Source organism: Equus caballus, chromosome 1, assembly GCF_041296265.1.
Source record: "Equus caballus isolate H_3958 breed thoroughbred chromosome 1, TB-T2T, whole genome shotgun sequence".
Classification (NCBI taxonomy): Eukaryota; Metazoa; Chordata; class Mammalia; order Perissodactyla; family Equidae; genus Equus; species Equus caballus.
In genome coordinates this window covers 162,764,981-162,792,315 of record NC_091684.1, presented here as the reverse complement: position 1 = coordinate 162,792,315, position 27,335 = coordinate 162,764,981, and the positions used below count along the sequence as shown (strand labels likewise).

The 27,335-nt window shown below is 43.6% G+C and overlaps 1 long non-coding RNA gene across 5 annotated transcripts; it reads left to right on the top strand.

The window, feature by feature from the left end:
• The first annotated feature begins 98 nt into the window (after window positions 1-98).
• On the top strand, window positions 99-27,335 carry LOC102149348 (uncharacterized). 5 transcript variants are annotated; one of them, XR_002800577.2, is made up of 6 exons: window positions 195-379; window positions 2,275-2,326; window positions 20,366-20,516; window positions 22,251-22,353; window positions 25,390-25,519; window positions 26,739-27,335. It is a non-coding gene; the product is annotated as an uncharacterized lncRNA (long non-coding RNA). The 5 variants fall into 5 exon arrangements; XR_002800576.2 differs by lacking the exon at window positions 195-379 and adding an exon at window positions 819-953; XR_002800580.2 differs by lacking the exon at window positions 20,366-20,516 and having other exon boundaries at window positions 99-379; window positions 2,275-2,420.

Sequence of the window (27,335 nt, the reverse complement as noted above, 5' to 3'; positions counted from 1 at the left end):
TGGACCAGCCAAAGGATGTGGTTTTCTGGGTGCAAAAACTGTTTAATATGCATTCAAAAAAGTACTGCAATAAGCATAATATTGAAATAAAAACTCCTGAGTATTAATAGATACACTTGCGTGTGCGCAGTGGAGAAAATCGATGTAAATTAATAGGGGTGAGCGCTTCTCAAATTGGCATCCTCCGCAGATGCATCCTTAAGGGTCTAGAAGAAATGTTTTTCCCCTTAAAAGGGGTCATAGTTTGGTCATGTTTAAGAAATGCTAAAGTAGGCCATTTCACACACAACTTACGAGAGTTGTACCGCTTGATTTTGACAGTGGAGCTGTAATACCCCATCCTACTCCTGCCAACGCTCTTCCCCACCCCACGGGGCACGTAAGTATCTTTTTATTTGGTCTGATTCTCTGTCATGGGAATAGTGAGGGAAACTTTCATGGGCAGAGGGAAGCCTTAGGAAAAGAGTAACTTGGGACAGAATAATCCACCTTCTATTTGTCTCTGGCTTTGCAAGTGGGAAGTGAGGCTGTGTCGCCCCATGAAGGAGGGTGTGTCTTAACCCTGTGGGTAACTGTGTTCCCTGAGCACAGAGTTTTGTGTTTCAAAAATAACAGTGTCACACCCAAGAGAGCTCTGTGAAAATTAGAAATGCATTGATTACAAAACAAAGCTGAAAGCTTGAATTTGCTGCGAGCATCGATCAACATTAACCTGCTTCCATGTCTCATTGGCAACAGACTCAAACATTTTAGTTGAAGTCATTTCTTAGCATCCATCCAAATGATAGCCAAAATCTACTGAAAAGAAAACTGTCTTCTTTTGCTTTGTTTTGTTTTGTTTTCTGGACCTTGCATCAAACTGAGAATACTTACCTCTGAACGAAGTGTGCAGCTAGCGGAGTCTGTGTTACGGCTTCTAAGTACGGATGGAGAACTAACCAGCAACCAAGATGGTCAGCCCAGTCTTCAGCTTAATAGATTTTGAAGTAAATTAATCAGAGAAAAGTGTCATCCTGTGTTGTGATAAATCCAGTCAGTGCTCATTTATGTGTGATTTTCAAGAGTCCCCGAAGTCAGGTTTTGCTCCCCAAGGAGGGTTGCCTCATGCTGCATCTTAATTTGAACCGCGCAGGTGTGATCCGCTGTAGCGTTAGTGGCTTTGACGTCATTAGTTCGTAACTGGGTGAGGGGTGTGAAGAAATCTGGGTTAGACTTATGACAGAAATAGACAAGTTATATATAATCAATACTGGCAGGTGTTTCAAAAATCCTCTTAAAAATCTAAGTCGCTGTGACTTTTGTCCTGTACCAGCCAGAGGAAGTAAATGGGTGGAGTAGGAGGTGAGGCGAGGTGGTGAGTTTGTCTCAGGCCCTCCCCACTTAAGACCACTCTAACCTCAGCAGGAGTGGCGGGGCCACATTTTGACGTTCCTGGGCCCCTTCCTCCATAAAAATATATTTAAAAGTATGTTTTATGATAGCGTTGGCATAAAGACGCATATAATCCAGACTGGATTCATTCATTCTTATCATATTCATTTTTTCCTTCTGACCTTAAAAGAAATTAAATCAAAACATTTTCCTGGGTCCTTATAAGTCCTGTGGGCTCTAGGCACTTCTCCTGCCAGATTTGTGGGCCCTGGGAGTTAGACTGGCTCCTTCAGGAAAGACAAAGAGCTCTTTCGTGGCTCCAGGAGAGTTTGTGGCTTCCAGTTGTTGAGAAACTTTGGTGCAAAATAAAGGGAAAGGTGAGTTTCCAGGAGGAGTTTCCTCCTGTCCCTTTTGGTCATGCGGTAGGGAGGAATATGAAAGATTTCCCGGACAGCAGTAAGGTGAGAAGTGGGATGAAAAGTAAAGACTTGCCTGGGGAGGAGAGAAAGAATTAGGGGCTCTGGAGGGTCATTCAAGGCCAAAATGGGGCCCACCTTAAAGGGGTCAAAAAACAGTACTTACTGACCACCTAGCTGTTGGGACTACGGAGGGCTCGTCCCATACCAGGGAGTACGTACCTATTGCTTTCATGTTAGACTTCAACTCGGGGCTGTCTTACACAGAGGCCTAGCCAGAAAGGACCTGCCAGCCCTTGGACTATTGCAAAGAGTAGGCTAGGCTATTGGGCAAAATTGGTAGGCGGCAAAAACAAGCAAGCAAACCAAAAAAAGGGCCGACTTACATGTGATGCTATGCTGAGCTATATTCTATGATGGAATACAATGCTTTTTACTTGTTTCTCTGTATTTTCTGTTTACCATAAATTCCTCATGACGGTGATAGGAGCCAACATGCTGAGTGCTTCGGACATGTCAAGCACTGTGCCAAGAGGAAAGTATCCATTATGTCACTTCATCCTCACAAAAACTTCGTATGGTTTACCATTGTTGTCCCCATGTTATAGATGGGGGATCCAAGGCTCAGAAGGGGTAAGTAACTCACTCAACGACACATAGCTAGTGAAAAGTGAAACTGGGTTTTAAGTCAGTTTGATTCTGGAGCCCAAGCTTACCACCGTTTTGCTATATTGCCCACTCATAACATATTAGATTTTGCACCCGAAATAGTTGCGCTTGTTGGCTCTTGCCCATTATGAAGTTCTGGGTGAAGTAAAGAGGATAAGCAGCCAGCGCTAACTATATTATTGATGATCTCAATGAAAGGCTAACCTTTAGCTGTCCTTCAACCACAAGTTACCAACCTGAGTGTCCTTGGGGTCAGAATTTTTGTCTGGTTACAGCTGTTCCTCAGCTCAGCTTAAGCTAGAATTCTCTCTAAAAAGACGCGGCCATTGGAGAGGAGACGGAGAGCCACTGACCTGAGACTTGCTCAGGCCTTACCCCGAGCTTTCACTTTCGTTATTTGTAAAGTGAAAGTACCAGTGTTATCAATGTGCTGTTAAGACGTAGGTCCGGCCTTGTTACGGTAATATATCAGCTCTCACATGACAGGTGCCAGGTGTGGGTGTGTGTCTACACATGTGAATGTTTCCTTAACAGATGGGGCTAAAAACGTGGTTCCCATTACAATCTATTCTCCGTGATTCCTTTTCTAGGGGCTTTGGTCTTCTCCTTAAGAAATCAGGAACTCTTAGATCAAGTAATACAAGCATTGTTCCTTAGGGCTTTCTTACTACAACCCGAGAGGTTTGATCTGTTTGTTTGTTTGTTTATGTGAAAAGCGTTTTAGCTCACTATTATACTTTTAAAAATTCTCATGATTGAACTATTAATGGAGTTGAAGTCCAATCGTAAAGGCTACTCTCAACAGGTGTGCCTATTTTTCTGCAGTGCCAATATAAATTTAAACATTTGGTCTAACTTGGTCCAATTGGGAGTTAAGACTGATTTTGGCTTTTCTGAGTTTTGGATGATTTTTGTCCAGTCCCTCAAGTTCCAAGCCTCGACCATCCTTTCCAGGAACATGCCAGAAACCGAGCATTCTCACTATCTTCCAACCTTGTTGCCCTCCCCAGCCTGCGCACAGCTCTGATACAGATCTGGGCACTGAAGAAAAAGGGTCCCCACGTACCTTCCTCTCAACACAGGGTGAATCCCATGCTTGGAGTTCCTGACTCAGTGGTGCTGCTTTTCTTCCCGCTCCCCCGTCTCTCTGGAGGACCCACGGGTGATGCATAGACTTCTATTTCCTGCTGTTCTATCAGGGCCTTGCTCTTGCAGGACATTTGAGGACCACTTTTTATCTTCTAGTTAACGTGACACCTGGCCTTTCTGCCAGCCCCATGAGTTCATGCCAAATCCTGTCCTTGCAAACCCTGGAGTCCATGCAGGAAGGGTCAGACGGTCAACTATCCAGGGTGCCTATAAATCAGACGGGGGCTAGAGCTAAGAACACACAAGGAGATGCAGCAAGGAGGATGGCCCACCTACTTTCGGCTTCTGCTGCAAAGAAGCATGATAGGTCCAGCTTCCTGAAAAATTGTTTAACTGTGTCCCACCCTGCTTCATCCTCTGGGGAAAGAGTTGTCCTCTGCTCACACTTGTGTGTTTGCCCTTGTTACTTGGAAGTGGGTTCAAGCTGCCTGAGACTGACAACAGTCTTGCATTAGTATTTTTTATGCCATAACTTTCCTGAGGGTGTGGCTATCCCAAACCTAGAATAGGCTTCTGAGAGTCAGGAATTGCTTTCGATTCAGATGCTCAAGGCCCAAGGTTTTTGGCAGAAGCAGCTCTTTCTGAACAGTAAGTCATTGTTGAGTGACAGGAATAGGACCAGAGCTAAAGAAAATGAAGGTTTCAAAAGACTGCCTGAAACAAAAGTCTTTTCAGTCCCCGATATTCGGGGATATTTGGGGTTTCATCCCCATTGAACCAAGGCTGCTCATGTTACGGGGAGAAAACACACGCACTGTGCTGGCTGGCATCCAAGTACACTTTGATTGGCAGGTCAGCTGCCATTTCAGGATATGAAGTTCATCTGGAAGGGGAAGAAAGCGAGAAGCCTTTCCTGTTTTATCTGCGTTTATTCCCATCTTGTATTTCCTGAGGGACGTGGCTGTAGTTACGGGTAGATATCAAACAGAAATCATATCATTCCAGCAGAGAAGAGAACTCAGGGAAATGGTTGTAAGTTTACCAGGTTCTTCCTTCTTCCCTAGGTCCATGTTTTTTGTTGTTTCCTCTTTCGAAAGTGAGGTCTAGCTTTTCTTAAGGAGGTTTGATTGAGATCTCAGCCAGTGCTGATCTGGAGGACTCAGGAGGGTTTTGTCAACTGTGGTGTTGCCCGTAGGAAGTGAATCCTGTCTGGGCCTGGCTGGAAAGACACAGCCCTCTAAGACCTCCCAGGACCTGTGGACATTGAAAGATGGACTGGTCTCCTGGGGGAGATTTAAGGTTGTGGCGTCCCCTGGAAACACGTAACCAGGAACTGTCTAAAACAGGGCAGTTGCAGACTTTCAGGGCTGAGGGGGAAATCCCAAACCTTTCTGGGTTTTTCCTGGGATTTCAGTAGACAGGTGGCTCCCCTTAGTTCACAGAGGAGTTTCTATCCCTGTTTATTGTTCGTTACTCACGAGAGTCCTCCCAAGACGCAGAGACAAGCGACTTGTTTTGGGCCACGGGGTGAATCATTAACAAATTGGGAATGGCATCATGTCTTCAAAATCTAGATTTGCCTCGTGACCAAAACAGCATCAAGTCTTTCTTGAAAAGATTATGTCACAGGTGGCAAAGCATTTGTCTTTGCCTGTCTTCATCTCATTTCTCTTTCCTGGTTTCTAGCATGTATTGTCTGAAAAGTATGATTAGCTTTCATAATTGATCCACATTATACAATTCGACTTTTATATGCTCCCTCTCTGCTAGTTATTTTGTTTCATTAAAATAGGCAGAAATCCACGTAATCAAAAAAAAATAAAATAAAATGGCATATGAAATTGCCTATAGCCCGGGAATCATCCCCATTGCAACCCTTGCTCTGTGCTGCGCTTGGTGTTGTGGTTTAGGGGAGCACGTACCCGCTCGATCCCTAATAGCCATTTTAGTGTTGACTATATCATTTTTGTTTTTTATTCAAGGACTTGTATATGTAAACTGAAAATATACATACATTTTTACAATGAATATTTTAAATGTTAAAAATCTTCTGAACTTCATAGCTTGTTTTGCTGAGAAAAAAACTCTAAGAACATTGATCAAGAATCTGATGAATTTCTGGAGGGGCCAGATGGTCTCAGAGGTTTAGTTCCCTCTCTTCTTCTCTCAAGTAGCCCCAGCTAGAACACCCCTAAAGTAGTTTCCAAAAGGGATAGGACCTGGGGGAGGGGCCAGAGCCCATCAGACTTTGAGTTTTGCAGAGTTTTCCCCAGTTTTAAGTAAACATTTACTGTTAGGTTGTTAGTTCAATTCTTTTTTTCTTTGCTTGACACACTGGACAAGTCACTCACTTCTGGAATCTTGGTCTCCCCGGTGGTGCTCTAGCTGGTAGCATCTATGATAATTTTCACCTCGCTTAACATTGACTGAACTCCATGCTCTTCAATTAGACAAGTGATACAGTAAAATATCATTAATCCGGACTCCATACTTTTAGAGGTTAGTAATTCCAGAGGGATGAGATGAAGCTTGCTGTTTCTTAAATATATATGTGAAGAAAGGGTTTATTAAGCCTAAGCATATGATTTTAGGAGCAAATAATTTACCTGCTAAGAAGAAAACTGCCTTTGAAGATGCAAATACATTTTAAACACTGCTGCTACTAATTACAGAGAAGTTTAGCAAAGTAGACTGAGCAGCATTCTAGAAGAATCTTTAATTAATATATGTCCTGTAAAGTTAAAAAAATAAAGATAACAGCATAAACCTCCATATCCTTAAAGATATTCTGTAGATGACATTTTGGTTTTCTCTTAAACACGACATTGACCTTCTTCATACCAATGGGTCCAAACTTAAGAAGTTTAAGATGTCATAATGTTACAAGCTTTGGAGTGACAGATTGAATCATGACTTTTTGAGGGCAATCTAAGAACCTTTGGGATTTAAGTGTGATCTTCAAATATGTGGGTCTGTCTAGGTGTGTGTGTTTGTATGTGTCTGAGTGTGTGCACCCATGTAGGTGTGTGTGCTATTATGATAAATTGTCAGTGCCAAAGGATTTTAAGGCAGCTGGCCCAGAGAAACGAGCAAGGGCGATGGAAGCTACTTATCTGGAAAAGTGGAAAGAAATCATCTCAGAACTTTGAAGTTAAGCAAAAGAAATAAAGAGAAACTTCACAGCATAAAAAACGAAGGGGAAAATAGGAGGCTAGTGTCACTTCATCATAAATATTCAGATCTTTGGCAGGATAAAAAAAAGGAAAAACCCACTAGAATAGACTTTCTGAAGTAGATGGTTATTTCTACATTTACATAGTGTTTATGTTAGGAGATAATAAATGAGTTTTGAGGTTTGTGTCTTAGAACAACAGGCCTGTAGTCTATCCCTGACTGGCAGTGAGTGAAAAAAAATTCAAGCAAATCCAAGCAAGTTTTAGGGAGAACACGGACATGCAGGGCTCCTCCGGGAGCGTTGATTCTAGTTCGTAGAGGATTTCTGACTCAGCCCTTTAGTGCTGACAGGTTGCCTGACTCCTCTGAGGCTGAGTTTAAAGTGACAGACGCGGACAGCACGTCAGCTTTCTCTTCATCTTTCCCTGACTGTGGTGCTCTCAGGATAAATGGGCACTGTCCCAAAACGAATATTTTTGTGGATGTCAAGTGTTCTTTGTTCACACGGATGACCCCTTCCCACACTATTTGGATTTTTCTGTCCAGATATTATTTGGCATTTCATAGTTTCCAAGCCATTTCCAGCCATTAATAAACCCAGCCTGCCCATCCATCTCTCCCCAGTTTGGTTCTTCTTATCCACCCCGGAGCGGCGGTGCTGACAGCTGCGCAGGGCAAAGGCTTTCTCCTCACAGCTCAGGAGTGTGACCAGGGGCAGGGGCCTTGGAGAACCTTTCTCCTTCCAAGATGCCAGCATTGTGACCGAGTGGATAGACACCAAATGACATCATCGGCATTCCCCTCTCACTCACTGGCTCCAAGGCCTGGAATTCCTACAGAAAGAACCTTTGACGTTCAAATTTCCTGTAAAAGGCCATACATTGTCCTTTGTGCAGCAAGGTTAAATTAACTATATATCTATACGTAAAATAAGGAAGTGGAAGCCTTCGCAGTTGGGCTGCTCACGTTAGATGATTAGCGAATGGTGACCCTGGAGCTGGAATCTTGACCTTTTGCCTTCAGATTTAGTGTTCTTACTACTAACCATGCTGCTTCCTCCATAAAATATTCTACCCTAAAAAATGTTTTAGCACAATTAGCTCAGCAGATTAACAGCCTCCAATAGATAAATTGCCCTGTTTGGAATGGAGTCTAGGGCATATGAGAGAGTGTGTGTGTGCGTGTTTTCCCTAATCTTTTGTGTGTGTGTGTGTGTGTGTGTGTGTGAGGAAGATTGGCCCTGAGCTAACACCTATTGCCAATCTTCCCCTTTTTGCTTGTGGAAGATTGTCACCAAGGTAACATCTGTGCCAATTTTCCTCCATTTTATGTTGGATGCCACCCCAGCCTGGCTTGACGAGCAGTGCCAGGTCTGCGCCTAGGATCCAAACCTGTGAACCCTGGGCCACCAGAGCAGAGTGCACGAATTTAACTACTATGCCACCAGGCTGGCCCTTCCCCAACTGTTTATTGTGAATTTCAGACACAGAGAGAAGTTGAAAGAATAGTACATAGGGTGCCCATCTACCCTCCTCCTAGATTCACTAATTAACAGTTTGCCATATTTGCTTTCTTTCTTTTAAAAATATTTTTTTCAAGAATAGTCTGCAGACATGCTGACACTTTACCCCTAGATTCTTCAGCTTCAATTTCCTAAGTATAAGGACACTCTCCCACATACCTGTAATGTTTCCCTTATGGGTGAAAAAAGTCAGTTTTTTCCAGTTGTCCAGGCCCTATTTAAGTCTTCTCAATTGCCCTAAGAATGTATTTATAGCTCTTTTCTTTAGAACTAGGACCCAGACTAGAGTCACTCACTGACTTTGGTCATTAGATCTCTTTAATTTCTTTTAATCTAGAGCAGTAGTGTCCTGTACAGTAACTACCAGCCAGGTGTGTACTATTGAACACTTGAAATGTGGCCGGTCCAAATTGAGACGTGCTTTAAGTGCAAAATATACATCAGATGCTGAAGACTTAGCATGAAATAAAGACAGTATCTCATTAGTATAATTTTAATACTGATTACGTGTTGAAATCATATTTTGGCTATATTGTATTAAGTAAAATATATTACAAAAATTAGTTTCATCTATTTCTTTTTGTGAGCACCCAAAGATTAAAAATGACATGTAGCTTGCATCGTATTTCTTTTGGGCAGAGCTGGTTCTAGAATGTGCTTCCTTCCTTTTTCCCCTTGACACTGACTTCATGAAGTGCCTATGTCAGTTGTGTTTCAAATAAGACAGATGTATTTTGGTGGGAAATTATGGACTAAGAAAAATTTGCAGAAGGGGCTCTTTCTTGGGAGGGCCTGGATGGGATGTCCCAGTGGGAGGAACACTAAGGAGCCTGTTAAAGAAGATGCTGTAAGCATCCGGCCACGTCATGTGCTTGCTCAGTGTAGCCAGTCAACTGTCCTTTGCCCCATGCCTCCTTTGTACAGATTTGTAAAGTGTCTGAGGATTCACTTTCATGTAACGTTTGGATTTTTCTTTTTTTGCCTAATGCATTTTTTTCTCAGTTTTTTCTTCTTCTTCTCGTGTTGGCTCACTTCTAAATTCATTCTTTTAGTTCATCTTAGGGGAAGCCCAGTGCTCCTGAGTGCTGTTTTAGCCATCTCTCAAGAGTTGCTGGACATCGTTGCCCTGGATACATCAAGGAGTGTTAGAGATGTTCCAGACTCAGTGCTGGAATCTCCCATGAGCCCTTCCCACCCACCTAGGCGACAGATGCTCTAGTCCAGGCCCACTCTCTTTTAGGACTTTCCTGCAATGGTTCACCAGAATTCTCTTTTTGAAAATAGTGACTTTTCATTTTTATTGCAGAAGGTAGCTGTGTTCATTTAAGGAAAGATAAGAAACATAGGATAATTAAAAGAAATTCTTACCCCGACTCCAACCACTACACAATAGGATAGTTTGGCTACTTCTAGTGTAAACAATAATATTCCTTAACAATTACCCCAAATTTAGTGACTTAACACAAATTTATGACCTTACCCTTCAGTACATCAGAAGTCTGAAATGAGTCCTACAGGGGTAAAATCAAGATGTTGACGGGGCTACATTTCTTCTGAAGGCTCCAGGGCGGAACCAATTTCCTTGACTTTTCCAGCTTCTTGAAGCTGCAGGCATTCCTTGGCTCTGGTCCCTTCCTCCATCTTCGCAGCACAGCACTCCAATCTCTACTTCCGTGGTCACATCTCCTTTTTCTGACTTCATCCCTCTTGCCTCCATCTTACAAGGGCCCTTATGATTCCATTGAACCTACCAAGAAAATCCAGGGTGATGGCTCCATCTCAAGAACCTTCCTCTCCATCTGCAAAATCCCTTTTGCCTTGTAAAGTAGCAGACTTGTAGGTTCTAGGGGTTAGGACATGGATATTTTGAGGGGTCCATTATTCTGCCCAAACCCAAAACATTTTCTATTATCTGATTGCTCCTGTTTATGTACATGCAAATGTTTGTTATAAATTGAGGAAGAGTGAGGAATTTTGTGTGTGTGTGTGGGAAGAGGGAACAGTGAAGGGAGAAAGGGAGAATGGAAGGTTTTGTGATATCTATTCCAGTTCTGCCTGAAGAACTGGACTTAAGACTTGCTGAATAGGGGGTGATGGCTGGAAATGGATGGAACCATTCAAGAAAGACTGTGTGGCGCTGGGGACATGAAGGGCTATTTTAGAACCAAGGAAAAATGTGGCTCCAAGTTGCTTGTTTTTGCCAAGAACCCAGCAGACTTCTTATGTACTGGGAATGGAAGTGTTGAGGCCTCTGGATCTGGCAGTGTCACATGGACATGCCTATTCTTATGGTGGCAGTAGTAGAGGTCCTGCATGAGAGAGAGCAGGTAGGTGAGAGAAGGGACAAGTGAATGCCACAGTTCAACTGTAGATGACCATGGGCATGATGATGCTCCATTTAGAGCCTCCCAGAAAGCCCTCTGATGACACGAGTGGAGATGTTAGAGGCAGAACAAGCATGTGGCTATGTGTATTCCACTTAGCAATATATTATGAACACTTTTTCCATATAAGTAATTTCCTTTTATGAGATATGGGACTTCCCAGTATCCCATGTTTGGAGATGTGCCAATATTTGTGCAATTACTCCTCTCTTGCTGTTGCTTCTAATTGTTTCTCTCTTTTAAACCATAGTATAATGAACATTCTTGAAGCTTTCACAAATCCATGAAAATTTTCTTAGGATAACTTAGCTGAAAGTGGAATTGCTGGATCTACAGGGTATGGGAATCATTCTAAGGCTTTTGAAGTATGAAGTACAATTTCCTTATCTGTAAAATGAAAGATAAGGTGAAATTGGTGACTTTTAAGCTTTTTTCTTTTCTTTTTAGCCAGTAGACTCTCCCAGCAGAAACTTCTGCAGAAACATGGGAAGTAAATGAGGCAAGGTGAACGCACTCTGTGGAGTGGGGCTGGGCTCTTTCTGCCTCCCCGTCCCTCAGCTGTCATGGGCTCTGGGGAACCTCTGGGTCTCTGAGGCACGCAGTTTGCAAACCACGGGGTGAGGTGACCTCACGTTCCTTTCTACTGACATCTTTGCTATCAGTTGCTTTGATTGAATGCTGGCTGTCTAGACGGGTCTGAGATCACTGTCGCTGAGTCCCGCCATGCCCCCTCCTTAAGTAGTCAATAGGCACTCGTTAATCTTAGATTGCAGCCATTTCACAGCAGGTCAGAAGCAGGAGGGAACCTGCAGGCCAGGTTGAAAGGGAAGAAACAGCCGCACCCACCTGATGGAGATGCCCCGGGAGCCTGGATGGGACAGATGAATTGGGGGAATTCCTGTGACTCAGAATTGAGGGAATGTAGACAGTATATAATAAAACTATAATTTTAAATGTATTGGTGACTTTGGAAATATTAAGTCGAACCTCTTTTTATTGGTGATGAGAAAATGGAACCAGAGAAGGTAAAGGTCTCCCCCTAGGTACACAGCAACATAGGGCATATCAGACATCCTGAAAACTATAGAAATGCCCTTGCTTTACTCCAGAGATCTCCCTCTCCCCTCTATAAAGGGAAAGGACAGAGGGGAGGAAGAAGCTAACACTTAACACACCGATTATGTACCAGACAATGATCTAGAATCATTCCTTATACCTTGTTCACCTCATCAGGATGGAATATTGTGCTGTCATATGCATGAGGTCTTTGCCTCACGAGTTCAGATGAGTGACAATGCTGTGACTCGAACGCAATCTGTGACACCAAAGACCATTCTTCCCCAATTTGGTTCTATTTTATTAACCTAGAAATGTACCTGTTGCCTACATATCAGATTGCAGAGGAATTTGGGGAGTAATTTTAAGACTAAATAAGGTAAAAGATGATGAATAAGAACTTGATAACAGACAAGACTCTAAGTAGGATAAAGACATCTCAGTTTGATTCCAACACATCAGTTTAGGATCAGAACCTGACCTGAAACCCTGCCCAGAACATATCCTCAGAGATCCTTTCTTGGCATGAAAGTTGGTATTACAGGAAGTCGTATAAGATGTAAAGAGAAACCCTCTTCCTCAGATTCCTCTGGGACATAGCACCTAATGTTCAACATCCCAGGGCACTCTTTATAAGAATGTGGGGTTTAAGGCCAAATCTCCAGAGTCATTCAGAAGACTTGGGTACCCAAACTGTGGCCATGGGGGTGTAACCCTCGGGGAGAGGGGGTGCTGCGGGAAACAAGGATCTGTGCATGATTACCTTGAATCTGAACTCCGGTACCACCTCTCATCCAACTCAGTTCTATAGGAGATCTTGCCTGATTTGGGAGAGAAATTCTAGGCTTTGACCGCCAATATCAAACTTCTCTTGGAAGTTTACAGTGCTGTAGAGTGGGGCTCATAGGCAGGAGGTATAAGAATATTAGGAAAATTCTAGAGCTTACCAACAGGATTGGGTTTTCCTTGCATAAAAGTTTTACAACTCGTGAAGTCCACTGTAATGCAACTCATGAGCCCATGGTTTTGTGAGTAAAACAGCCTTCAAAGTTTCTCCTAAAGTCAATGAGGCTGGAGCCCTGCTCTGCTTCTCCTCTCCTCCAGTGAGTGGATTCCTAAGCCCCTTCCCTTTGCCCAAGTCACATAAGAGTAGATTTTTATTCCCGAAAACTGTAAGCTGCGACACCAGTCTGGCATGCTCTCCCGTGACTCCCCAAACTCACACCTCTGCTGAGGTCCAGCCCCTGTACCTTCCTGGCAGCACCACCCCCTATTGTCTTCCCTGTGCTCAGCACCCTGGTTACTTCTTTCCTCTAATACATCACTAATAATTGTCACTAGCTGCTATATTGCATTGTTCTCTAGTTTTTCATGTGGTATGTCCCACTGAACTCAAAATGTACACGTTTCTTGAGATTAGGGGAGCGGTGGGGTGATGAAGTTGACTGCTAGTTCAGTGCACTCAAGCTTAGAGAATGAATGCGTGTGAGTAGGACTTTGCACTGAGACTGCCTGAGATTAAATGCAGACTCTGCCTCGATCAAGGAACTTAACTCCTCTGTGCTCTTCTTCTCTGTCAAATGGGCAGAATAATGGTGCCTACCTCGCAGGACACTCATTAAACTAGAGGATTCAGAGAAAGGGCCTGGCACATTGTAAGTCCTCAAAAATGTCAGTTGCTATTATTATTCCCATGTGCCAGGCTCCGAGTGGGCCATTTTCATCCATGATCTCATCTGTTCATCACGAGAATTTGGGGTGGTGGTGTAGTAAACACCATCGGTGTCTACACACCCGCCAGCTACTGCTTCCTCCTTGTCTGCAAAGTCCTGCTGCTGTTTACATGTTTGTCCTCCTGTCACCCTGTCCTTGGGGAAGGTGATTCTGCTCTCGGCCCAGGAGTAAGTGCGAATACTTTAAACCCATCATGGCATCCATCCCCAGTGACTGGTTCAGAGGAGGTCATGTGACCGCATTCAAGCCAGGGAGGCATGAGGGGAAGCCTGACCAGGTGGGGGGCCGGGGGGTTGGGGAAGGTTTCCTCATTGATCAAAAAGAGGCACCTAGGAAGAAACACCCCTCTTTCTTACTCTGGACCTTGCGGTGTCTCGATGTTTGCGTGGAATTTCTACAGTTGTAAAGGAAGCTAACACAGAGGGAAGAGGCCAGAGTCAAGTGAAGCAGAGGTGGACCCTGGCTCCTGGCACACCTCTGCGCTTTCTGTTTCACAAGATAGGACTCCTCATGATGGTTAAAGCACTCAAGTCATGCTTTTCTGTCACTTACACCCAAAGAAAGCATCCTAACTCATATAGTTAAGTATTTTGCTCCCTATGTCCCAGATGAGGAAACTGAATCACAAAGGGATTTGCATTATTTACTACAAGTCGGTCAGGCAACAGGTGGAAATGCAGGGCAGTGCCATACATCTCCAGTGGCCTCCAGTGCCCTGGGCATCATAGGACAAATGCTTGCTATTTAATCAGTAGGCTGCATCTCAGAAACTCATGATGCTTAGCAGTCTATGTTACCTCTGGGGGCCCAAGAGTTCTGCTACAAGGAGAGCGCACTGTAGCGTGAGTGCTTCAGCGGTTTTAATGACTTTTCAACTCAGTGTGCATGCTGAGTTTCTTGAGTCCTCTTAAAAAGTAAGGAGAGGAATTATCTGAAGTGATACTCACTTCTAGGGCACACTTCAACACACACAGCTCTGTCGTAAGTAACGCTTGCTCTTTATTTAAATAACAGACTTTGGTGTGGTATTTCCCGCTTCTTAATGTCATGTTCATCTAAAAAGACAAGATTCATGCTATAAGTGCTTGAGAAGTCTAGTTCTCCTTTTCTGCTGCAGGCTGTGCTCAATTGATCTCAGCAGTTATCTCCGCTCTAAGAGGATCCTCTAACTGCGGACCTGGTAGGAAAGCTTGGGGTGGAGTATACGAGAACAAGAGTCAATCACCGTGGGAGGGGGATGTCTCAGAGTTTTCTGACCTGAGGAGCCTGTGCTGTGTCTCAATAGATGCCTCTCTGATGTTTGTCAAGGATAGAATATTAAAATACACCTTTAATTCTACTGAAAGCTAACCAAGGGAAAAGTAACTGACAATGACATACTGCATAGTCACAGAGCGTGACTGGGTTCCCCTTTATGTCCCACCTCAGACAGTTTGTACCAGCCAAGCTTGGTGCCCAGTGAACCTGCACCTGGGCAGAACTTCAAGGGCGGTGACCTTGACTGGTATAGCCAAATGAGGGAGGTGTCAGCCAGTGGGCTAAGATTGTAGCTGGGGGATCACCTCTCAGTACTATCCCCTTGAGAGCGAAATTAATTGTTAAACCCCCCTCCTATCTTAAGAAATAATCATAGGAGAGAAGCCAATAATAATAAGAGTGACGGTTAATATTTACTGAGCACTTGTGACATACCAGACTCTGTTTTCAATTCTTTGCATACATTGTTATTTGAATTCACACAACCTGGGTTAGTTAAAATGTCACAACTTGTATTAATTCATACACCTCTCACGACAATAATAGTCAATACTATTGTTATAGATGAGAAAACTGAGGCACAGAGAGGTTGAGTAATTTACCGAGGGTTTCAAAGCTGGGAAGTGGCAATGTCAGAATTTAGATTCTGGTCTTCTAGGTCCAGAATCCAGCTCTGATCACCGCCCTCTAGTCTTTAATGGCCAAAATAGCTCATGAGAAAGAACAGATGGTTTGAAAATGGTAAACAGATGGTGAAGAGCAAAACACTTTGATCAAGCTAGTTTCATTTCTCCGCCGTAACTGTGCCTGTGGACAGCAGGGCACAGTGTGGGGAGCCCGCGTTCCGGGATATCTGGAGGCCAGTTCTGACTTGGCCCTGACTGGTTTTTAACGCCCACAGAGGGTGACAACATGCTCCCCCTTTTTTGCTATTTGGGCTAAAATTTAATGACTTCCAAACTTTGAAGTAGATCCTGACTCAGAATCTTTAGGAGTGGCAAACGGGAATCTGCATTTCTAGCAAGCTCTCCAGGTGATTCTCAAGCAGGTGGTCTTTGGACCATGCTTGGAAACCAGGGGATTTGGGGGGGCTCGTTCCTGGTCCTGATTTAACGACAGCAGGCTACTTGCATTGTGGGGAGGTTTCTCATCTGCTTTTGTCTGTAGAGGGGAGCAGGTGCCATGAGAAGAGCAAGACGTGGGGTCAGGCAGTTGTGTGATGGGGGGCCACTCACAGCCTCCGACTCTCTTCTCAGCTAAAGTAGCATTAAAAGATACCAAAAAGCAGGGACGCAAAATGGAATAGCTACTCAGCCATGTCAGTGCCCACCTTGATCGCTATAGCCGTGCTCTGGTCTATGTGGTCATGTCTGAGTTAGTAACACTGCAGAGAAAAGTTGAACTCTAAAGAGCCCTCAGTTTCTTCTTTCTTTCTTTGTTGTGGTAAGAACACAACACGAAAAGTACCGTCTTAAAATTTTTAAATGTACAATACAGTGTTGTTAACCATAGGCACAATGTTGTAATGCAGGTCTCTAGAACCGTGTTCATTTTGTGTAACTGAAACTTGGTACATTTTGAACAGCAACTCCCTATTTCCTCCTCCCCCCCAGCCCCTGGCAACCACCGTTTTACTCTCTGTTTCTATCAGTTTGACTATTTTAGATCCTCATATAAGTGGAATCATGCAGCATTTGTCCTTCTGTGACTGTCTTATTTCTCTTAGCGTAATGTCCTCCAGGTTCATCCATGTTGTCAAATTTGGCAGGATTTTCTTCCTTCCTTTTTTTTTTTTTTTTTGAGGAAGATTGGCCCTGAGCCAACATCTGTTGCTAATCTTCCTCTTTTTTTTCTCCTCCCCAAAGCCCCAGTGCGTAGTCGTACATCCTAGTCCTAGGTCGTTCTTCTAGTTCTTCTCTGTGGGATGCTGCCACAGCAGGGCTTGATGAGCAGTACGTAGGTCCACGCCCAGGATGCGAACCGGCGAACCCTGGGCTGCCAAAGCAGAGCACGTGAACCCAACCACTTGGCCACAGGGCTGGCCCAGGATTTCCTTCCTTTTTAAGGCTGAATAATATTTCATTGGTCTCGGCAGTGACTTCTCGGATATGATACTGAAAGCATAAGCAACAACAGCAAAAATAGACAAGTAGGACTATACCAAACTAAAGGAACCTCAATTCTTAAGTAACTTAAGTAATATAAGTTAGAATACCTTCTTGCTCTCTTCATTTTAGTTTTTTCCACCCCTCCCTTGAGGAAGATTTTGCCCAAGCTCCCTAGGGTAGGTCTAGCCTGCATGAAGTATTCTTATAGACGCATCCCTCCCGTCCTTTCTTGGGACAGACGCTGTGAATTGGTATTTTCCTGTTGGCCCAGGTGCACCAGGCCATCTCTACAAACAGATTAAAGATGGTTTATGAGGTCCTAGCTGTCTTGCAAGGAACCCTTTTAAATTTCACTTATTTATTTTTAAAGCTGTCTCTTTTTGAAACCCAGCATGATCTGGCATCGGGTCTAATTTTAGGGTCACAGTCAAGAACAGAAGAGTGAGAAGGGTTTTATTATTAGCTACGAAATTGTGGAATTTCTACTGTTAGAGAGTAATTTTTTCAAAACGTAAAATCTTGACTCCCATACAAATATAAAATGAACACACGCCAACTATTTTAACTCATTAATATTGAGAGAACTCGTAAGATATTACAGAGAATTCAAAGGAAAAGCCAAAAACTAGTCATAGGCAATCAGAAATGCTGATTTTCACTTGCTAATAGTTGCAAAAACAGCCTGTACCACAGGGTGGAAATCGAAATTCATTTGCTTTTTCATGAACAGAAATCATCTGTGTCACTCTGTCTCCACAAGTTAACATCTAATTCCACAGAGTTGCAAAATAGTTGGAGACCAAGAAAGGCACAGACCTCTCAGGAAGCAGACAAGCTTGGAAGGGTCCTCCAGATGCTGTCTAGTTTCCACTGAAAGGATACTCAATAATCTCTTTGCTCCTTTCAATTTTTTTTCAGTTTTTCTTGACTCAGCTGAGTGCTTAAATCTGCAGGGGTGCTAAGTGAACTTTGCCTGAAATCATGGCAGGAAATACTTTGTAGCACTACTTTCCCCTCTTACAACATTATTTTGTCATTGAAAACCAGTTCCCAGGAGGATTAACTTCTCCTTGAAACCTGCCCGGGGCAGGTGCTTGCTCTGACTTTTCTGCCTTGTGCGGCTCTTCCACCTGCTGGCCCACTGAGATCCAGTCCCAGTGATGGGGACCCAAACGATTGTTCCATTTTGTCTTTCCCCCAACCCAGCGCTTTCTCAGGGAGTTCCACGAGAAGGAGAGCGCTAGCATAGTTAGCTCATCTCTAATTATCCCAGGGCTCAAGGATAAAGAGGGAGAGCCAGGGGGAGGTAAAGTTTAGAACTCAAGTTTTCTGATGACTAACTTGCACCAATGTCTTAGAAAAGTACTAACACCGGGGCCACTGCCAGAGGGCAAGCCTGGTGCATGTATATGTCTATGTATGTTTGTGTGTGTGTGTGTGTGTGTCTGTGTCTGTGTGTGGGTGTGTTGTCAAAGACGCTCTCTTTGACCAAACTTTAGTCAGGCTCCTCTCTGAGACCTCTTCTTGACTAGGCCGCGACCTTGACCCCTGTCCTGTCTTGGTCTTATTTGGTGCAACTTTAGCAAGAATCATGCTAAGTCGGTTTAGCGAATCCCCCCACCCCTGATATCTGATCAGTCTCCACCTTTGATGCCTTCCGTCTTTGGCCTACCTTGGCAAGAATCCTGTTAGGCCAGTTTAACAAGAATCCTGATACCCCTGGTGTCTCCTCTTAGTAATTTTCTATCCACTGACCCTCCTGGATTCAGCCCCCACTGGTCCTGAGCCCGACAGCCCTCTCACCCTACCGAGAACGCAGTGGAAGGAGGCAGGGTAGCGCCCACCCAGATTTACGCTCCATTGCTAGGGTGGCATCTCAGCTAGTGGGCAACTCAGCCCAGCCCTGGGCTCTTTCCTTAGTCTTCATTTTATAAAAGTTGTTGCCTTTTTTTTTTAAAAGGTTGGCACCTGAGCTAACAACTGTTGCCAGTCTTCTTTTTTTTCTGTTTTTCTTCTGCTTTTTTCTCCCTAAATCCCCCCAGGACGTAGTTGCATATTTTAGTTGTGGGTCCTTCTAGTTGTGACACATGGGATGCTGCCTCAGCATGGCCCTGTGAGTGGTGCCATGTCTGCGCCTAGGAGCCGAACCAGCAAAACCCTGAGCCAGCGAAGGGGAGTGCAGGAACTTCACCACTTGGGCCATGGGGCCGGCCCCAGTTGTTGCCTTTTTAATGGGCTGTCACTTTCAAACACTACTCCCTGGGGATGTGTTGGGGGAGGAGAGGTTGGGTGGAAGCCAGCCATCAGTGGCCATGTGGGCCCCAAGGGTCTGGTCCCACAGAGATGCCCACAGGACAATGAGAGCTCTGTCACTTCCACCAGCACCGCCCCCCCCCCCCCAACACCTAACTGGTCCTTGGTCTAATAAACACTATAAAGAATAAAAAGCAGATCTCTCTCTACTCCTTGGCCATAAATCCCCACTTGTCCTTGTTGTTTCTGGAGTTGAGCCCCATCTCTCTCTCCTATCGCAATACTCCTGTTGCAATAGTCTTGAATAAAATCTCCCTTACGCTTTTAGCAAGCGTTAGAATACTTTTTTCTTTAACAGTGTGTGGGTATGAGGGAGAGGATCTTTTCCAAAAGGAGTGACACTTCTCAGTGAGGGGGTCACCAGGACAGGGAGTCTGGGAGGAAAAAAGTCACACCAGCTCTCCCACTCACTATATTACCTTATAGGGAACTTACCTTACTTTTCTCTTCCTCAGTTTTCTAATCTGTAAAATCAAGATGATAAGATTTTCTCTAATAAGATGCTATCTCTCCCATAGCATTGTTATGTGAGTTTATGAATGTTAATTATATTTATAAAATATAAACATTAATATTTATAAAGCAGTTATGTGCATTTCACATGTTTTATTTTATTATTTAAATAACAATATTTGTCATTTAAAAGTGTTATTCTTAACCTTTAAGAAAAGTACCATTTTGAACCTAGGTAGAATGATATATGCGGTATAAAGCATGTAACAAGGAGAATCATCTGAGTAAGGGTGCTTTTTTCTGCCCTGGGTGGTTAAAAATCCTCAAGAAAGAATCCTTCACTCTGTAAGGTCTAGAAAGTTAATTTTGCTCCAGCTCTGAGCAAGAGAGAGAGAGAGAAAAGAGATGGTAGCATGCTGGACTTCTCAGAGGGTGACTCAGAAGTGCTCCGTGTTGGCCACATAGTTCTGACCAAACAATGGAGTGGGGGGTGGTCTCTGCTCCTGGGTGGAGTTCTCAGGCAGCCAGTCCCTCAGAGGAGCTGGGAGGAGGGCACTATCTTGTTGGGAGACATCTGCTTGCGGGGCGCTGGAGATAGGGGAGGTGGGAAGGTGGAAGTGGTGGCTGTGGCTGCCCTATCCATCTCTTAGCTAGTGCTCAGCCATCTCGCTATCGAGAAACCCTCCTAGAATAAATATATTCCCCGTCTGTGGCGAGGAGCCAGGGCCACTAAGGAAGTGAGGTCTGCAGGCTGTGGGCTGGAGGAGGGGCTGACCTCTGTGAGACGTTGTCTGAAACCTTAACACTATTTCCTGGAAGAACTGCTCTGACAGTAAAGAAGAAACCTTAGAGATGAAAACCTGAGTAGAAGAAAATTCTCAGGGCAGCCTCGGCCATGTTGGATCTCGTGAGAAGGAAAGCACAACGTTGGAGAAGGCAGCCAGTCGCCCAAACCCTCCCTCAGCCCAGGGTGAGGCCAAAGACTAGAAAAAGCATCTTAAGACACGACTGCTTCTGAGAATGGCCGCAGGCAAGGAAGCTCAAGTGTTTCCCCAAGTGGGAAATACGTGCAGCAAATTGGCAACTCGGTTCAATGAATTAAATCTGGATGTAATGGGTTGGCGTTAAGATGAGTCAAAATTAATTATTTCAAGAGAAGTTGCTTCAGCAGTGCACTGCGGAGCCGCAGCCACTGATAAGAAGGTGTGAGAAAGTAGTCTGATGGTGAAAGGGCTCCCTTTGCAGGGGATTTCATTGGTTGGTTAATGGACACTGATAAAGGTTTTTGAAAGGGAAGCAAATGACATTCCCCTTTTCCTTAATGCCTCCATTCGTTGTTCCTAGCAACCGTGGGGTGGCCTTTCCACTTTGTATATAAGATGCTCATCTCCAGGAGGCCAAAGATTTCTCCCAGAGGAAGGGAGAAAGTTCTCTTTGTGGGGAAAACCACAAGATGAGGAAGGAAAGGAGAAATAGCTTGTGCCTCACACCTCTGGCATAACCCTAGACAGATGAAAAGCTACGTGGTGGGAAGATAAAAGGAAGAGAGGCCACCTGGAGTCTCTGGAGGCCACCAGGAGGTGGGAGATAGAAACTCTATATTAATCTGTGCTCCTAAAGCCTAGTTCAATTCTTTAAAATTTCATCCTCCCTTATATCCTTCCCAATAGCCTGCTGCGTATCCAGAAATCTCCCTTACAGTTAGTATTACTTCCAGAAATTAGTATGGGCCTGAGAAACAGGGGATCAGGCAAAATAGAATGAGTCATGATTTTTTAGTTATTTTACCTACATCAATGAATAATTATTTTTAATAGTCTAAAATATTTCCCAAAGAATATTCCTCTGTGTGGTATTAATAAATAACACACACACAAAGAGTTTTATGGTCAAATTTGCTTGAAGAATACAGGGTTAATGTAAATTCTATAGGTTTCTTTGTGTTAGGATTGCTCAGAGGCTTTAATAAACTAACGTGAATTATAAGTCAAAGTGGGCTATCTGGTGAGCAGTAATTCCCAAGCTTATTCTTGGAGCATCATGGCAAAATAGTGATTGAAGGGGCACACTTTAAGAGATGCCAGTTATTTCTTAATCAGTTGATGTCACTATGTGGAAGTTACCTTCCATGGTTTTCACCAGGAATGCACCACAGAGGACATCATGGGGCAGGGAAATGACATGAGTCAGGAGACCTGGGTTCTAGTCCCACGTTCTTCTTCCAAGCAGTGGTGGGCAGTAGCTAGTTGCTGGGCCTCAATTTTATCATCTGTAAAATTGAAGAATAGTGGCCTTACTTTGCTTGCAGGGCAATAGCCGGGAATATCAAATGAGAAATTTGAAATAAATGACGTAAGTGGGTGGTTGTTATCAATGTATGGACTAAGACATCCGCTGTCTTGCTTGTTTGAGTGATGCTTCCCGGGCAGCACTGCCTCTCTTTGCTCTTTATTTACTCTTTATCAAGTCAATGAAAGTCTGAATGCCTTTTTTGTATAAGGCACTCAAGTTGATTTTAGCACTATGCTGGAATTCATAGTAATCCTCTGGAAATAATTAAATCCCCCCAGATTGAATATGGTGACATTATTTAGTGATACCATGCAAACTCATAACTCATTTTGGCTGCCTGGACAAGCTCAGTCTGATAGTCCTTTTCGCCTGTTATTCATGGTTGTTAATGAATCGTTTCCTTGTTAAACAGAGCAGTGGAGCAAAACATGTGACTTTGAGGGCAGAGCTGGCTGCAGGGCATTTCTGCCCATCACCTCTGTGAACTCAACTTTCTTCCTTTAAGACCTGCTTTTGTAAGTACCTTCCCAAAGATAAAGGCTAGCATTGGTTTGGGTTGTTTTAGCATAGCCCTAGACAGTTTCAGACTGGGACTCGTCCACCTTTGTTGTCTAAGGGTGTTATCAAACCTGCCCTGGAAAAGTATGTGTTTCCAGAGATGTTTAAGTTTGGCAATTGTTAAAGCCCATGTTCTTAAAAAAAAAGTGGTTCAGGCAAATGAACTAAGTTGGGAGTCAAGGTATAGCATGCCAGAGACCCAGAGCAAAAGCGGGTGCAGTACAGCTTGACTAATAATGCCATTCATAGCAATCACTGTGTGCACTTCACATCAATTAACTCCTTTAAATCTCATAATAGCATGTGGGGGTTGGGGGATACCATGATGAGCCTGATTCTACATGTGAGGAAAGAGGCAAGTTTACAACGTCTGCTCCAGGGTTCTGGTTTCAAGGATAGTGATAGATGTCCCAGTATGAGGGACATATTAGGCAATGCCTATACTACCCATAGTTCTGGGTAGTGGCTATGGCTGGTTGGATCCTGGATGGATACTTGTCTCAAAGCCAGCCAATTCATTGGTTAGTCCTATTTGCTCAATTATGACTTGAGTTAGGAGTCACAGAGAGAAGAGTCTCTATAAAAGCTCTAGGCACGATGCAGCCATTTTAGATTGCGTGCAGGAAGACGGGAAATTAATTGGAGCTCTTCCGCTGAGAGAAGCAGGGAGAAGAAAGAGCCACATGATGCTAAGAAATGGAGAGAAGGGTTACACACTTCAGCTCTGGGGTCTGATGGGTCTGGGTTTGAATCTGGACTCTGTTATTTGTGAATGTGGACAAACGAACACCTAACTTCTCTAGGACTCAATTTCCTCATCTTTAATGTAGGAATGATGATATCTCTATCAGGTGAATTGCTTAGCAGAGTGCCTGGAACGTAATCAATACTCATAAAATAATAGCTATTATCATTGTTAATATTTTGGATGGCTTTTCAGTTCTCCTAAGGCCTGACTTGACTTCATTTCCTTTTCTAAGATTCCATCATCTCTTATTACTAGAGTGAGAATTGATGGGAATGCATAGGTTGTCATATAGCACGGTGATAACTAACCTTCTTCCCCACTTTTTAAAAATAGATTATTTTTTAGAGAAGTTTTAGATTCACAGCAAAATTGAGTGGAAGGCATGGAGATTTCCCATATACCCCTACCCCACACATGCATAGCCCCTCCCTTTATCAATATCCTCCAAAGTGGTTGTAATCGTTATAATTGATGAACCTACACAGACACATTATCATCACCCAAGGTCCACAGTTTACATTACTGTTCACTCTCCGTGTTATACATTCTATGCATTTGGACAAATTAATAATGACATGTATCCATCATTATAGCATCATACAGAGTAGTTTCACTGCTGTAAAAATCCTCTCTGCTCCATCTACTCATCTCTCCCTCCCCTCAGCCCCTGGCAACCCCTGGTCTTTTTACATTCTCAATGGTTTTGCCTTTTCAAGAATGCCATATTGTTGGAATCATACAGGATGAAGTCTTTTCAGATTGGCTTCTTTCACTTAGTAATATGCACGTGAGTTTCTTCCATGTCTTTTCATGGCTTAATAGCTCATTTCTTTTCAGCATTGAATAATATTCCACTCTTTGGACGCACCACAGTTTATTTATTCATTCTCATACTGAAGAACACCTTTGTTGCTTCCAAGCTTTGGTACTTATGAATAAAACTGATACAAATATCCACGTTTAGGTTTTTGTATGGACATAAATTTTCAGCTCATTTAAATAAATGCCAAGGAGTGCGATTGCTGGATCATATGGGAAGAGTATGTTTAGTTTTGAGAGAAACTGCCAAACTGTCTTCCAAAGGGGCTGGACCATTTTGCATGCCCATCAGCAATGAATGAGAGTTCCTGTTGCTCCACATCCTCACCAGTATTTGGTGTTGTCAATGCTCTGGATTTTGCCACAAATGTCTCCCTTTAAGACTAGCTCTTTAGGGAATGGTCTGGATCTTGTGCAGGATTTATTTTTCATAGAATCACAATAAAAGGAAGACAATACAAATAATGCACTCTCCCATCACTCTATTTCCTTCTTTGCTCATCAGCTATGGCAATCTAGCATCAACGATTTATTATATCTCCACCCTGTTCTTAGTACTGCGCTGGACTCTGTGTGTGTGTGTGTGTGTGTGTGTGTGTGTGTGTGTGTCCCTGCCCCTGGCCGGCAGAGATGATGAGTTGGTAGGAAAAACAAAAGTAGCAAACTCGAAACAATTTAAAAATGGTATGATAGTGTATAGCAAGCATTTTACGGTTCTTTATAGATCAGTGATTCTTAAGTGAGGGTTTATGAGAACATACAAAATAAAAAATAAAAAGCAAAAAGCAGATTTCCCAGCCTCACTCTCCAAATTCCAAATTTAGGCAACCTCAGGAGAGTGATGGCAAATATTTATAAAGCTCATCAGCAAGCTTTGTTCTGCCCCAGATTTTGGAACCACCACTGTAAGATTACAAGCATAGTTAGGATTTATGGAATCCAGAGTTGTCAAATATGCCTTGATAGAAGGTTGAAAGTTAGACCTGGATCTTAGAAGGTGTGAGAGAGAGAGACAAAAGGGGGAAATATTCCAGACTGGGGGAATAGGGGGAGCAAATGTGGGGAATTTGGACTCTCCATGGCGTCTGTTGGGGGGCAGGAGATGGGGAGTGAAATAAGAAGACCTATGAAACAGGAGTGGCAGGTCCAAAAGGGAGAGCCACTGAGGCAGAAGATCATGCTTAAATTTTGCATTTACCTTTGTAGATTCAGCATTATCTCTGCCTATTGTTGCAGCAGGCTCTTGTAAAGCAGGTGGAACAGTGCTCCTCTGGTCCTGCTGGGAAAGCTAGGTGACCTCTAGTTAGCTCTGGGAATAGCTCACTTCTACTCCTGGTCTCCATTGTCAGTGCCCTAAAGCAAAACCAGCTCCAAATGAGAGGAGAGGACCAATGCCGTTTGCTGAAGTGCTAGCTCATCTTTGCAGGTAGTTCTGGATCAGCTGGTTGAGTCAAGACATCTGGAAAAGCCAGTCCAGTCCAAGCTGAGCCAGCCTGAAGCTCGACGATGGCGTCCAGGAAGTTGGCAGCTCAGCGGACTCGCAACTTGGTTTTGTGGTACTCACACCCTCTTTTACAGGAAAGGTTTCATGGAGGACAGAGGAGTCTCAGCTAGGAAGGCTTCTGAGAAACTAGGAAGACTTTTACAGAAAAATTTGCTGTGTCTTTGCTATATACAACTCCACGATGCACACATGGCTGCTGCCTCCCTTCCTCCCAGGAACCAGCAGCCGGGGCATAGATCTGATGTGGAGTTTGTCTTTTCTGAGGGACTCCTTCCTCCAGGACCCAGTCTCTCACAGCTTTGCCTCCCTGGGATGTGCTTTTCTCCATGTCATCCCAAAGTCTGGACATGGTCTGTCAACTTTTCCCTGTCAGGTCTCCCCTATCCTGTGTCTTTTGAGATCAAGCACAGGCATTTGACAAATTGAATCTATGCTGAGTAAATCCTTAGCAAACAGAGAAAAAGCTGTAGCAAATCCTATAGTGTCTGGGGCTCTGACTGCTCTCCTAATCAAAATGTTCAGGATCCGGAGACCTACATTGTCAACAACCGTCACTGGAGTTTCTTAGGCCCACTGCCCTTCATGACTACCTAAACATGGAACTTCTTTTTTTTTGTTTTCTTGCTTCCAAGAAGTCATCATATATTTTGAAATAGCTGGTTACCTTTATTCATTTATTTATTTTTAATTGAAATATAATTTACATACAACATTATATTAGTTTCAGGTCTACATCCTAATGATGTGGTATTTATATCTATTACAAAATGATCACCACAATAAGTCTAGTTACCATCTGTCAGCATACAAAGTGGTTATAATGTTATTAACTATGTTTCTTATGCGGTACATTGCATCCCCGTGACTTATTTATTTTATAACTAGAAGTTATTTTTAAAAAAATTTTTTTATTGCCAGAACATTGGATTATAACATTATGTAACTTTCAGTTGTACATCGTAATATATTTAGAATTCTGCGTAGATTCCATCGTAAACATGGAACTTGTAGAGGCATCTTACCTTAGCCGGAGTTCCATTGTGAGGATTTCTTGCTTTGAGATATAGACGGTGGGGGAGAAATGTTCTTTGGGTAGAATGACCTTTCCAGGCCCTTTGGCTCTTAGGTCACCCTCTATGAGGAGACTGTTGCTATCAGTGAGTTTGATGTGTAGCATTTGTTAGCACTGACAGATTCAGGCTCAATATTCTTCACCTCCAAAGTTCAGGTCCGATCTGCCATATTGTTATTGTCCTTCCATCTCTCCACAGAAAGAAGTGCAACAAAACAGTAACCCCATAACCTAGGACATCAATGAGCCAATACTCTCTCATTAGAAGTGAAGACAAGAAAATTTGCTGTGTGAGCGTATTCTTTTTTCCCTCTCTGTGCATAGACCTGACGTCACCACTGGGAAGCCCTGGGCTGGGTGTGTGCTCAGGTGACTCATGCGGAAGGACACACCTCTCTGGGGAGCATCACCTTTCTCAGGAAGGAAAAGTCCCCAACATCAGGCTTTCAGGACACTCACCAGGACTTTTCTGGAATAAATCGAGTTACTGATAGGTGAGTCCACACTGGTGGAACAAGTCAGAGTTCTCCAGAAGTATCTGTGACAACTGGTTAGAAGTGTGATAGACCTCCATGTTAAGTAATTGAGAATCTCATTGTGCCTGTTCACTGGTGGGGTGCACCTGCAATGGGCCGAGCACAGATGAGGACCTCAGTGAAGGAGATTCTAGGAGGTGCCACAAGTGCACTTGGGTTCCTTCAAATGCCATGAAGGCAAAAGCCTTGTCTGTCTTGTTCACCTTGGTGTTCTCAGTACCTGTAGTAGTTGCTCAATAAACCCGTGTTGGATGAATGAA